The sequence below is a fragment of the Rattus norvegicus genome, chromosome 10, assembly GCF_021556685.1.
Source record: "Rattus norvegicus strain SHRSP/BbbUtx chromosome 10, alternate assembly SHRSP_T2T, whole genome shotgun sequence".
Taxonomy (NCBI): domain Eukaryota; kingdom Metazoa; phylum Chordata; class Mammalia; order Rodentia; family Muridae; genus Rattus; species Rattus norvegicus.
In genome coordinates this window covers 6358410-6371400 of record NC_141543.1, presented here as the reverse complement: position 1 = coordinate 6371400, position 12991 = coordinate 6358410, and the positions used below count along the sequence as shown (strand labels likewise).

The 12991-nt window shown below is 37.5% G+C and overlaps 1 pseudogene; it reads left to right on the top strand.

The window, feature by feature from the left end:
* Ralbp1-ps5 (ralA binding protein 1, pseudogene 5) overlaps window positions 1-12991 on the top strand; it is a 45299-nt pseudogene that overhangs the window by 22547 nt on the left and 9761 nt on the right.

Below are 12991 nucleotides of genomic sequence, written 5' to 3'. Positions count from 1 at the left end.
TTTTAAAAGCTACTGAAAATTTGAAGCTCTAACCCATAAAGTTGACCTTCATACCAGTGACATAAGTCTCTGCAGATTTAAGGGCACGCTCTCCCACTAATGCCAGATAAGAAAACATTCTCGTACATAGGTGCCTGTGGCCTCTGAACAGCCCATGTATGCTCTTTAGTTGGTGACTCAGTCTCTGATAGCTCCCAGGGGTCCAGGTTGATATTGCTGGTCTTTCTATGATGTTTCCAATCCTTCCAGTTCTTTCAATTCTCCCAACTTTTCCATAGGGCTTGTTGACCTCAGTCCAATGGTTAGATGTAAATATCTATATCTGTTTTAGTCAGCTGCTTGCAGGGCCTCTTAGAGGACAGCCACGCTAGGCTACTGGCTGCAAGTACAACATTGCATCAGTAATAATATTTGGGATTGGTGCCTAATAATGGGATGGATCCCAAGTTGAGCCTCTCACTGACTGGTCACTGCTTCAGACTTTATTCCATTTTTGTCCTGCATTTCTTTTAGACAGGAGCAATTTGAGGTTGAAAGTTTTGTAAGTGTGTTAGTGTCCCTATCCATCCACAGGTGTCCTGTCTGATTTAAAAAGGTGGTCTCTTCAAATTTTACATCTGTGTGATTTTGTGTTTGGGCAAAGCTTCCTACCTTGACTCTTTTTTTGGGGGGGTGTTTTTTTTAATTTTTTTTTATTAACTTGAGTATTTATTTACATTTCCAATGTTATTCCCTTCCCCGGTTTCCGGGCCAACATCCCCCTAATCCCTCCCCTCCCCTTCTTTATGGGTGTTCCCCTCCCCACCCTCCCCCCATTGCTGCCCTACCCCCAACAATCACGTTCACTCCTACCTTGACTCTTGGGAGCACCCATATCCCATGACTCTGGGATATTCTAGAGGTTCCCACGAACCCCGAGAGCTGTATATTTCCATTCATTCTCTTGGGTCCCTTGTCCTCTCTCATGTCTCTCCCATACCTGATCCTGACCTGTTCTCTTCCCATTCCACTCTCACACACATCTCTCCTTCCCTCTGCCTCCCATCGTTATTTATTTCCCTTTGCTAAGTGGGATTGAAGCATCCTTACTTAGGCTTTCCTTATGGTTTAACTTTTAGTGTCATGGATATTCTGTATATTTTGTGTAGTGTCACTGATTAATGAATATATACTATGTCCTTTGGAGTCTGGGTTAGCTCACTCAGAATATTTTCTAGATCCATGCAATTGCCTGCAAATTTCACGATGTCCTTTGTTTTTAGTAGCTGAATAGTATTCTGTTGTGTAAATAAACCATATTCTGTATCCATTCTTTGGTTGAAGAACATCAGGGTTGCTTATTACAAATAAGGCTGCTATTAACATAGTGGAGCTTGCGTCTTTGCGGTACTGTGGAGCATCTTTTGGCTGTATGCCCAGGACCAGTATATCAGCGTCTTCAGGTACAACTATTTTCTGTTTGCTGAGGAACAGCTAGATTGATTTCCAGAGTGGTGGTAGTTTGTCATCCCACCAGCAATGGAGGAGCATTCCCGTTTCTCTACAATCTCACCAGCAAGTTTTGTAGTTCTGTTTCTCTTTTGAGAATAGTTTAAGAAGTTTTGGTATTAGCTTTTATTTGAAAGTCTGGTAGAATTATGCACTGAATTATGCATCGTGCCCTAGTCTTTTTGTTACTGTTATTGTTGTTGGTTGTTTTTAATGAATTCTTCTAGTTCCTTAGGGTTTATGGGACTGATTAGTTTATCTGATCTTGATTTAACTTTGGTATGTGGTATCTGTCTAGAAAATCATTCATTTCATATAGATTTTCAAGCTTCATCAAGTTAGTCTTTTGTAGTAAAACCTGATGATTTTTTTAAATTTCTTCAATTTCCATTATGTCTCTCTTTTCATTTCTGATTTTGTTAATTTGCATACTATTTCTGAGACTTTTAGTTAGTTTAGGTTTATGTGTCTTGTTGATTTTCTCAAAGAACAGGATCTTGGTTTTATGGATTCTGTTTCTAATTGATTTCAGACTTAATATTATTTCCTGTTGTCTGCTTCTCTTTAGTGTATTTTCTTATTCTTGATCTGGGTTTTTCATTGTGCTTTTAAGTTGCTAGTATAGGATATCACAATTATCTTTGTGAAGACAATTAGTGCTCATATTTTATTTTATGTATGCAGTGTGAAATATTTAAATTGCTTAATATGAAGCTAGAGGAGTGAAGTAGGATTTTTTTTCTTTTTTTTTGGAGCTGGGGACCGAACCCAGGGCCTTGTGCTTGCTGAGCAAGCACTCTATCACTGAGCTAAATCCCCAACCCCGGTGAAGTAGGATTCTTATGATGTAAAAATATTATTGGTATTAATACTCCAACAGGCCTGTCTTAAAGGGGTTAGAGAAGAATACAGTAAAAGTCCCCCTACACAGTGCATTCTTAGGTCTATATTCTCTAAACAAAGTGATACACTGAAAATTTTCTCCTCATTATTTTTAGAGTTCTCAGCTTAATTTATTATAGTATCCCTGTAAGAGTTCTAATGTTCTAGTATGTACAGTCTACATTATCCTGAAAAAGGAGAAGGAGGAGGAGGAGGAGGGGAGGGGGAGGGGATGGGGAGGGGGAGGAGAAGGAGGTGGAGTGGGAGTGGGAGGACAAGGAGAAGAAATGCAGCAAAGCATTCTAAATTGTATCAGAGCGTTGCCTATATTCAGTTACAGTAGTTACAATTCATGTTTTTTTTTCTCATAAGGCATGAGTATCCGCATGACTTTAGAATGATAAATATTCAAAAGAACTTCAGTTCACGGGACTTAAGAAATTTTATAGCTTTTCCTTCCCTACCTGGGGTAATCATGAAATATCTAAATGCTGATGTACATGGGAAATTCATCTTGAAGCCCAGAAACTCAGCAAGAAGCCAGCAGCAAAAGAGTGAGTCTGCCATCTTCCTTCAGGTGGCTTTTCTTAGTTCCCATTTTAATTTATCATAAAATATCATAGCATACTATCATTTTCTTGCTTAGGAAAGGAGCACTGTAAAAAACAAACAAACAAACAAACAAAAAAACCCCACTAAAGCAGTATGTTTCAGGTCCATATTAAGAGAACTCTAAGAGGGGAACACCCATAAGGAAGGGGAGGGGGGAAGGGAATGTTTGCCTGGAAACCGGGAAAGGGAATAACACTCGAAATGTATATAAGAAATACTCAAGTTAATAAAAAAAAGTTTGAAGAGATGTAAGTAGTCATTATTAGTAACTGTAAAAAGTGATCATGAAGTTTATCTTTTTAACTTGTATTTTCTAATTGTCTGTAGTATTTTCTTCACAATACAAATAAAGGTTTTCAATATTAAAAAAAAAAGAAGAGAGAACTCTAAATTCCGATGTAAAGACTAATCTTGGTTATAGGGAGAACATTTCATTTTTCCCAGGCAGATATTTGCCATAAACTGGTATGTCAAAACACTGTGTACACACATTTTTGTCCCACTAGAATAAGCAGGTCTAAGACATGGATCATGATATGTTCCCATTAAGTGGTTTTGTGATTAGAGCACAAAATTACTCATGAACTATATTTTGACAATCTATTGCAATGAAATCTACATAGAAAAACAAGATTTATGGTACTGCAGATAATCTGTTGCAGGCTTGACTAGAAATCACCTTAGGCTTGTAGCTCAGTCTCTAATCTCATTTCAAATCATACAACAAATATCTTTTAGACCTATATCTAGATTCGAAATGGCCCTAACAGTGATAGACTGGTGCTTTTTAATTATTTTTTCAAATGATAGAATACTATTATTATTTCTCCTTATTCTCCTTTCTTGAAAACCTCCCACTTATATCCCTGATTTCTTTTAAACTTTGCTTTTTTATTTTTATTACTTTTATTTACATTTGAAATGTCCCATTCCTGGTCCCCCCACCAAGAATACCCCACCACATCCCTCTTCCCCTTTGCCTCTGAGAGGGTGCTCCCCCACCAACCTACCTACTCCCACCTTACCCTCTAGCATCCCACTTCTTTGGGGCATCAAGCTTCCACAGGAACAAGAACATCCGCTTGCACTGAGGCTAGACAAGACAGCCATCTCTTTACATATGTAGCAGGGACTGCAAACTGGCAATGTATGCTCTTGGGTTGTTGGCTAAGACCCTGGGAGCTCTGAGGGGTAAGTTAATTAATATTATTGTTCTTCCTATGGGGTTGCTATCCCTCTCTCCTCCTTCATTCCTTCCCCTAACTTTTTCATTGGGGTCCCAGGACTCAGTCATGTGGCTGGCTGAGAGTATCTGCATCTGTCTCAGTCAGAAGCTGGTAGACCCTCTCAGAGGGCAGTCCTGTCATGTTCCTGTCTGCAAGCATATCATTTCATCATCAACACTGTCATGATTTGGTGTCTATGGATGGGATAGATCAGATGTTGAGGCAATCTCTGGATGACCTTTCCTTCAGTCTCTGCTCCAGTTTTTGTCCCTGCATTTTCTTTAGACAGAAACAATTCCGAATCAAAAAATTTGATAGGTGTTTTGGTATATATATATATATATATATATATATATATATATATATATATATATATATATACATACACACACACACTCATGCACACACACACACGCACGCACACACACGCACGCACACACACGCACACACACACACACACACACACACTCAAACATCTTTGTCCATCTATCTAATATTACTTGTGATTTCATCCCTCATAATTTTGCATTAGATAGCCAGGCAGACAATATGTTTTTCAGTAAAGAAGACTATTTTATATTGTGTTATATGACTCATTTGTTTACTTTTAATTTATTTGTTTTAAGTAACATGTTTAAAATTGTATTATAGTCCAATATTCTAAAAGAAAACTCAGAAGCGAAAAAGAAACTTAATTTCAGCTCTGAACTGACATTATAGTATATAGTCATGAGGGGGACATGCTGCTGCTGAAATAAACTTAACAATGGTTCTTCAAAATGCTGAACAAGAAAAGTAAGGATGAAAAGAGCTTCACTATGACATTTGAAAAAATAGAAAATTTTTAAATGAGAATAAAAGTAAGGGTGGCTATGAAAATGGATGTAATTATTGAAGCAACAGCCTATACATAGTTCAGGGAGCTCGTTCAACCAATGTATCTAGTATTTCATGATACAGTATGGAGTTAGACATCATCATGTTGTGAGAATTCCCACTACAGAACACAAGACCATGTCTTAGAGACATCACTAAGATTAATAACAGTGTAAGGCATATGAGAAGAAGGTTACATAAGCACAACAGGATGATTAACCCATTATAATAGGGACATTTTACAATTGAAATTTGGTTTTGTAAAAGATCTTTATAAATTATACTATCCCATGTAATGATCTCAACTCCTGCTTAGATATGAAGGAAAAAACTTTTAAGAAACAAAGAACTTCTATAACATCGCAGTTGGACATGGGCTCTGTGCCCCACCAGGACCAAGTATGCACCACCCCACCATTTAAAAAGGGAAGAAAACTGTTTGGAAGAGAACTCAGTTCCATTTGTCAGGATGGCATCCTGCCTGGAGCAATTCTGGTATGTGTCATATGGTGTTTCTCTGGCTATCCTAAGACAAAATCCTGCTTCTTAAATACCTGGCCCCTTCACTTCTATCACCATGTGGAGCAAGAATTGTTTCTCAAATCATTGGCTTTCCAGTAGGAAGATGAGAGAGGGCTATTCAGAAACCATCTATTGGAAAAGTTGGATTTAATCCCTTAACTATTTTGGAAAATCTGATATAAAGAAATGTTGCTCCCTTAAGGGAATAACACTCGAAATGTATATAAGAAATACTCAAGTTAATAAAAAAAAGAAATGTTGCCTGATCCTTAATGGATAATATTAGGGTGGAAAGTGTACAACAAAAGATTGAGGTACAAAACCAGCGTGAGGTCATCTGTGTCCATGCCAGCACGTGCACTGCACCTGTGCACACCATTGGTCTGGTTCTCAAGGAACAAATAGTAGTCTGTGGTGTGTGAAGCCTGACAGGTATTTCTCTATCTTCTTCTCAGGACATGCTGTACCTACTAAAAAAGAAAGGGCTCGGGCTGGAGAGATGGCTCAGCGGTTAAGAGCACCCGACTGCTCTTCCAGAGGTCATGAGTTCAATTCCCAGCAACCACATGGTGGCTCACAACCATCTGTAAAGAGATCCGATGCCCTCTTCTGGTGTATCTGAAGACAGCTACAGTGTACTTATATATAATAAATAAATAAATCTTAAAAAAAAAAAAAAAGAAAGGGCTTACAACCACGGGTGTCTTTTTAGAACCTCCGAGTATAACTTTGTGCCAAACAGTAAAGGACAAATTGGATTCGGAAGAGGAGGTGGATATAAACAAGCAATCAGTTAATGTAATGGCGTGTATCTTTAAGGTAGGGAATGTCCTTCCATCATCCACTTTAGGATTCCTCTGAGTCTATGAGAGTAGTTGTCTTCTTTTTGCATTCCCTTGAGTGACAGTAGATATGTATGAGAGAAATCTTATATGCTCAAAGTCTCCTCTGTTAGTGTTAATAACATGGATGATGTTTTGTTCAGAAATTGTTTAAGCAATGTGATTGTTGAACTATCAAAAGTGAACCCTCCCTTCATTTCTAGGAGACCAAATCTCAAAGCAAATGTCCTTATCCTCTGGTGTACAATTTTTCTGACTGTCTCAACCTATGCTCAGAGCCAACAGTTCAGGAGTTATTATCTATATATATAAACTGGCACTCAGAGTCACAGGATAGTTTGTTCTTTGTACCTTGACTAGCTGTGGTTTTCAGTAATTGTCTCCATCCATTTCAAAGAGAACCTTTTTTGATGGGTAAGGGTATATTATCTATGAACATTAAGTTAAATATTTATAATAGAGTTTGGAGTTACACTTGTTTAGTGAAATAGGGGCAGGGCATTCTCTAAGAACCATGACCACGTGTGCCTCCATGCTTCCAGTACCAGACGTGGCTTTCTGCTCTTGAGAAATCCAGTAATAACTTCCTCTGGTTGTCTTTATTGTGGGTATCATAATTGTATGTTTCTATCATTTAAAAATAGTATTCGAACTGTAGTATTAATCGCTTATATGTGCTAGTTTGCTCAGCTGTCCACTAGAGGCATGCTGAGCTAAGGAAAGATTTTTCTATAGTCCAAGTAAATCTGAAAATTTACTCTTTGGTCTCTAGCTTAAATAGATGAAACTTACTGGGTCCACATATCATGGAACGTTCTAACTAGGGGAAATTTGGGGAACTGTGAAGAAAGTTGGAACTAAACTGAAATTTTCAGGTGAATGTACTTTGAATAATTTCCATGTTTAATTTTTTCCACAAAAATATTTTTCCTCTCTTTATAAGGACTTTCTCCAAAACATCAAGGGAAGTCTAATGACTTCAAAACTATATGATGAGTGGATTGCTGTACCTGAAAAGGTCAATGATGAAGAGAAATTAGCTGGAGTGCAGAGGTAGTTGTTGGAAACTGTGAACAACCTCAACAAAATAGAAGTAACATTTGCTTACACACATTAGAACTTATATATCACAGAAACATTTACTACGAACACTGACAGACAGCAAAAGCTTTCAATTGTTCACAAACATGGAAGACACTTTCAAAAGAGTATGAGTTACAGTGGGAATCACAGTAGCCCAGGCTTATAATCTTACTTTCATATTCCAATTAGATTTGTCTTTTTTCTGAATTGGGTAACTATTTCAAGCAATGATTTGAGTACAAACTCTTTCATTTTATTTACAGTGCATCCTGCATACAATACGATTACTCCGTTCCCTTCCTTCATATTTACAAATTGAGTATACTTGTTTTAAAATAACTGTCTCTGTGTTCAGTCTTTTAGATAAAATGCCACCTGAAAATGCAGCTCTTCTGAGGCAACTTTTTTGTATATTATATGAAATTAAAAGTAACTGTTCTTTTAATGAAATGTCTTCTTACCACCTATCTGTTGGGTTAGCCCCCCCTCTTATTTGTGCCCAGCTCCTGCAATAATGGAGTGACAAATGATATTGGCAAAAGGGTAATTAGATAAGAACTTTATGCCTAGCATTGATGAGCCTTTACAATGAGACAGGAAAACAGGATTACCCTGAGAATCTTGGTTATTTTGTTGTTGTTGTTGATGATGATTGTTTTGGTTTTTGTTTTGTTTCATTTTGTAAAGTAAGTACAGCTTTGAAAGGTGTTCTTCTGGAGGGAAGGAATCATTGGTGCATTTTAAGTAAAATATAAATGGTATTTGAACTCAGTGACTCAGTCTTTTGTCTTTGTCATTTAGAATATCCTTACACTAACCCATAGAGAACAAATGGTATGAAATGATACAAAAAAAATCCTAGGTACTGGGTTCAGCAATCAAGACTTAATTCTGACATATTCAGTGTAGAATGTGTGAAATTCTACTTGTTTTCAAGGTGGTTTCCCCAACAAAAAATGGCAATGCAATTTGGATTTTTTTTATCAGATATGATCCTTAAGAATTCCTGATTAATGTGAGTAAAATACCATTGGCCTCAGGATGCTGGTTATGATTGGTTTAGAGAAATTATTGTGTATACTTTTCTATGTTAGCCATCTTTCAAGTACTATAATAAACTACCAAACCTTATGCAGTACAGTGATCAAATGGTTATTTTGACTCTAGGTATTTGAGTTTCTGATCCATTATTAATTGACCAATTGTCCTTGAACCTGTAAGGAACATACTGTAAAACAACTCAACTGAGAAACAATAATATTCCTCATATTGTGTAGAAGAATCAAAGATCAGGAGAAGACAGGGTTCCAAAGTACCTGCCATTGAAGATACAAAATTATCCCATTTCCTCCTAGTAGATCTTATTTCAAATATCTCCCAATATAATGAATCATAAAATCAAGATGTTACCATTGCATCTGCACTGAGTCATCACTGTATTAAGATTAAGTAATTAACTAAATATGTGAAGAAATGGCACCTACAGTGATATATTGATGCAGCTGTTACCATTGCACTGCACTGAGACACATGAATTTCACTGCTCAGATGGGTTTGCCTGTCTCTTACTATTTAGACAGCCCATGTGAACTTTCAATAGGATGGTACCGACATTCAGAGGCCATCTTCCCTCCTTAGCTCTGCCTTTCTATAAGCATCCTTATAATCATGCTCACACATATATTATAAAATGTAACCAAAGCTATTTCAGTGTACAGTATGTATCAGATACTGGCCATCACAATGTAAAAACTGGAAATCATTCTCTTATGTAACATTGCACTGTGATGATCACACTTGAACATCTGATCTCACAATCTTTTAAATTTCTGAAAAAAGCCTGCCCCTATTTCTAACAGCTAAATTTTTCTCAGAATTTTGAACGGCATATTTTTAGCCTCCAAGACTAAGAAGTAAAATGTGATTTTGCAACCATGCAAAATGACAGAGACCCTCTGTGTTTGCCCTGTTTTTTTCATAGATTTCTCTAGTAGAATTTATGATCGAAAATTCTCCAAAATTTTTGGAGATGACTTGGCTGCAGTGCGGCATGGAACATCACTATATCATCCTCCTGGAGGAAAGTCCTCATGTTCCCAGAATAATGCAACAAATATTGGAAACATTAAGGAAACTGAGCAGGGACTCAGCAGCTGCCCAAATGGGAGAACATGCACTACTGGCTATAATACAAGGCCAAGAAGTCCAGCTGCTCCCCTTCCCTTATAGGTTGTTCTACTCCCAGAACTTAAAGTTAAATCATTGAGCACTGAAAATATGATTTATAACAAACAGTAATGAAGGATTTACCATGTGAGGGAAAATTTCACCTGTGCATTATAGATATTATCCTATTGTTAGAATTTGCTTCCAAATTTTAGTACCTCTTTCCACTGGTCCTGAGTTTATGCTAGAGGTTAAACACAGAAATGAGATTAAGAAATTAAGAATATGTAAAGAAATGATACTTACAATGATATATTGATTCTTAACATTCTGTCCATTTTATCAACTTGAGTATTTCTTATTTACATTTCTTTTTTATTTTATTAACTTGAGTGTTTCTTATTTACATTTCGGATGTTATTCCCTTTCCTGGTTTCCGGGCCAACATCCCCCTAACCCCTCCCACTCCCCTTCTATATGGGTGTTCCCCTCCCCATCCTCCCCCCCCATTGCCGCCCTCCCCCCAACAATCACGTTCACTGGGGGGTCAGTCTTAGCAGGAACAAGGGCTTCCCCTTCCACTGGTGATCTTACTAGGATACTCATTGCTACCTATGAGGTCAGAGTCCAGGGTCAGTCCATGTACAGTCTCTAGGTAGTGGCTTAGCCCCTGGAAGCTCTGGTTGCTTGGCATTGTCTTGAGCCCCTTCAAGCTCTTCCAGTTCTTTCTCTGATTCCTTCAACGGGGGTCCTATTCTCAGTTCAGTGGTTTGCTGCTGGCATTCGCCTCTGTATTTGCTGTATTCTGGCTGTGTCTCTCAGGAGTGATCTACATCCGGTTCCTGTCGGCCTGCACTTCTTTGCTTCATCCATCTTGTCTAATTGGGTGGCTGTATATGTATGGGCCACATGTGGGGCAGGCTCTGAATGGGTGTTCCTTCTGTGTCTGCTTCAATCTTTGCCTCTCTATTCCCTGCCAAGGGTATTCTTGTTCCCCTTTTAAAGAAGGAGTGGAGCATTCACATTTTGGTCATCCATCTTGAGTTTCATGGGTTCTGTGTATCTAGGGTAATTCAAGCATTTGGGCTAATAGCCACTTATCAATGAGTTCATACCATGTGTGTTTTTCTGTGATTGGGTTACCTCACTCAGGATGATATTTCCCAGTTACCTCCATTTGCCTATGAATTTCATAAAGTCATTGTTTTTGACAGCTGAGTAATATTCCATTGTGTAGATGTACCACATTTTCTGTATCCATTCCTCTGTTGAAGGGCATCTGGGTTCTTTCCAGCTTCTGGATACTATAAATAAGGCTGCTATGAACATAGTGGAGCACGTGTCTTTGTTGTATGTTGGAGCATCTTTTTGATATATGCCCAAGAGAGGTATAGCTGGATCCTCAGGCAGTTCAATGTCCAATACTCTGAGGAACCTCCAGACTGATTTCCAGAATGATTGTACCAGTCTGCAATCCCAGCAACAATGGAGGAGTGTTCCTCTTTCTCCGCATCCTCGCCAGCATTTGCTGTCACCTGAGTTTTTGTTCTTAGCCATTCTTACTAGTATGAGGTGGAATCTCATAGATGCATATAAGAAACAAAAAAGCAACTCAATAGCAAATTGGATTTTCTCTATTTAACAGCTCTGGTTGTCATGATCAGTGAACCAAACTGAAATCAAATTTACAGAGATCCTCTTGGCTCTGCTTCCTGAGATCTAGAAATAAAGGCATGTGCCACCATCCTAGTCTCTTACGAAAATCTATAAATATAGCATAATAAACCCATATGATTGACAGTGACACTACGATCTCAGATTTGAGCTCACAGATCAGTGGAGAAAGCCAAGGAATATAACAAAAGTGCAGTTAGGCAAATTGTGTTGTGAAGTCCAGATACTGCTGGTACTTTACTGTTGTCCACGGCAGTCAGAAAGTCAAACAATAGGATGAAAAGATTGGTACTATATGACTGTTTGATTCTAATACCTATAAGCATAGCTTTCAAGGCAAACACAATAACTTACTCTTTATACATGAAGAATGGGCCATATAGAACTATATATCGAGTGCCTTATGAAGCAAGATCATTATAAATGTTATATTAATTAGTTATTTTCTGTGTGTTTGTGATATTGCATAAGGCATGCAGGTGGTAAAAGGAAAAGGGTATGTATGCTAGGGCTAAGTGAGGACTAAATGAGTTCAGTTACAGCAATGATTTCCCTTCTTTCTTAGATTCACAAAAACACAAAGGCAATGTATATACTAACCCAAGAGTAACGTCTATTAATCCACAACAAGCATAACAGAAATGTTTGTTTGGCAAATCTCTTTCGGGTCTTTAAGAAGACAAAAAGTTGCCTACTCCAAAACTTGTATCACTTTGGGTTTGTTTCTACAGCACCTTCGTTCTAAGGAATTATGTAATCAAACAGGTTAATGTTTAGATAACCTATACATGAAGGTAAGATCATTGTAAAATAGAAATAATTTGCACTGAAGTTTGAGTCATGTAATTGAAAGAAATCAAAAATACAAAATAAAAAGAAATAGTATTCCCATGTTTTACCCTGATTGCATCAAAGATCCTAACCCACCAGCTTCTTGGAGGAAATGGGTCTAGGGAAGTACACCGCTGATAACCCGACTGTAAAGTCCTCCAGCTTCTTTATGACTCCATATTATTCTGGAGTCGATCCCTTAATAGCATTGACTCTGAGATTACTCAATCTTTTATAATTAACATCTATAGACTTTTACTTTACTTTATCAATGAATTAGATGTACACATTATTTTTTTGCTATATAGTAACATCTTTTATTATAGTGGACTAGATTTAAATGCTGCCTAATATGGCTTAATTTATTTTAAACTACTTACTAAACTTTTTGGAAATATATATTTACTGTAATATTACTAAAATATTACATCTATTTTAGTACTATAGTTGAGCTAGGAATTTATGCTTTGTGTGAACCAATTTATCTTGTCAGACACATGAGCGTTCCTGCCCATTTCTTAGGTATTTTAGAGCAGAGTTTTCTGGTAACCATGTTTTTAATCATGTAATCAATTGAAAATAGAGAAAATGTGGAATAAATTTGTGTATGGTAGTCATTTTTTACAGAATAAAATTATGGAAGAATAATTGACAAATACTTGGGCTCTTAAATGTGACAGCATCTTTAGACAGTTAAAAATAAGAAGTCACAGAAAGGGTTGGGGATTTAGCTCAGTGGTAGAGGGCTTGCCTAGCAAGTGCAAGGCCCTGGGTTCAGTTTCCAGCTCC